Source organism: Pinus tabuliformis, chromosome Q (assembly GCF_031772625.1).
Source record: "Pinus tabuliformis cultivar Carrire ecotype Pingquan chromosome Q, CPIR1, whole genome shotgun sequence".
Lineage (NCBI taxonomy): Eukaryota > Viridiplantae > Streptophyta > Pinopsida > Pinales > Pinaceae > Pinus > Pinus tabuliformis.
In genome coordinates this window covers 454,547,623-454,549,394 of record NC_142296.1, presented here as the reverse complement: position 1 = coordinate 454,549,394, position 1,772 = coordinate 454,547,623, and positions in this window count along the sequence as shown.

Below are 1,772 nucleotides of genomic sequence, written 5' to 3'. Positions count from 1 at the left end.
ATCCGTAGAGGGGATTTACCTCTCCAACAATTTGGCGACTCCGCTGGGGAGCTGGCCTTTGTCTCTTTTTGTTCATTTTTGTGCTTGAGTTTGATTGTTCTCTCTTTTCAAAATTGGGGATTAGTTCTCTGCTTTTAAGCTTCCTGGTTCAGTCTGGGAGGTGTTTAAATTGTTCAAAGAGTTCTGGCCTTGGTTTGGGAGTTTTTGGCTTGATTTTGCCTCTTTTTTAGCCTCAGCGCGGTTTATATCAAAACAGTTGCGCTGACAGCGCATAACTGTTTCTTTAAACCTTTTGTCATCGCGCTTGTACGCAAAACAGTCGCGACGGTTCTGAAATCGAACCAGCGCGCTTAAGTCATGTCCTTCCGCGCTGACAGCGCCTAGTTGCTACGCGTGACCTCTGGTCAGCGCACTGTTGCTGAGCGCTACCCGCGCTGATCCTGTAAAATTGAATTTGTTTCAATTTTGCCTCCTGAGCCTGTTGGTTTGACTATCTCCAGCTCTTTCTACTTGGTTTATGACTTGATATTTATTGTTTGAATTGTGACACACTTGTTTCCGAAGTCTTGTCAGACGAATTTCGTTTTTATGTCCCGTGACCTAGTGCCATCATCCAGCCTTTACTGGATTGACCTTGTTTTATCCACTTGTTCACTTGTTCGCAAAAGTTCGTTGCTGCTTTCCTTTGTTATTGCGGAAACCTTCCTCTCTTTGCTTTCTTTGCTTCTTTGCTTGAGGTGATTGTCATTGAACCGATCCTCGGATTGTTTCACTACCCAAGTCACAGATCACAGTTGCTAGGGTTCAATCAACTCTTTTCACGCTTGTTGTGTTTGTCATTGAGTGATTTTACTTCTTTTGCTCGGTGTTGCTGTCTCTCAAAATTCATTTTAAAGTGCACAGTGCCATTGAAAAAGAAATCAAACTAATGTCTTTTGCATTCAATAGTTAATGAAAAGAAGAGCATTTCATTGATTTGTGTTCTCAAAAGAAAAATTTCATTTCTTTGTCATTAGCTGCATTAGATTGTTTGATTGTTTGAGTTCGTTTTGTTTGATTGAAAGCTCTTAACCCTCTCGTAATTAGAATTCATCGAACGAAATGGTATTCTTTGGCATGTAGTTTGCATCTAGGAAATTGTGAGAGATCATACGATAAGGCCTGAAACCGAAACTTAATTCAAGATCAACCATAAAATAAACTGAATAAACCTAAAAATGCATTGGAACTTAACGCAAACATCTAGAGGTCTAGGTTAGAGACGTGTTCCGACGTCTTTAAACATAGTCACTGTTGTTTCACATTACGGTTGGGTGATTCCTCCTTCTGTGACTCGATAGTGGTCTAACACGGACTGTGCTCCCACGTACCATCGCGTATATAGGGAGACCCCACTAGGCTTTTATCCTTGATCCATAGGAAGCCGAGTCTGCCGCCCCGCGAGCTGTAACGCACCGAACACAGCATTCGGGAAGATTGACTGCAGTACGGAAAGTCCTTGGTTCTCATACGATTGCCAAGATGTATAAGCAGTTTTACGGATTGCTTGGTAAACCCTTTGCCTAGAATCTCCAGAGCAGTCACTTTTGATCCTTTTCGGACTCCCTAAATGAAAAGGTGCCAGTGAGCTTCTTGTCACTTCGTGCTCATTAAACATTCGAAGGAGACTAGAGTCATCTTTTCGTCCTTTTCTCGACTCTCGAAACATGAAAAGGTCAAGTTCAGTTCCTGCGTCTTAAAAATTTATTCGGCCACGATAACATTACCTGGTT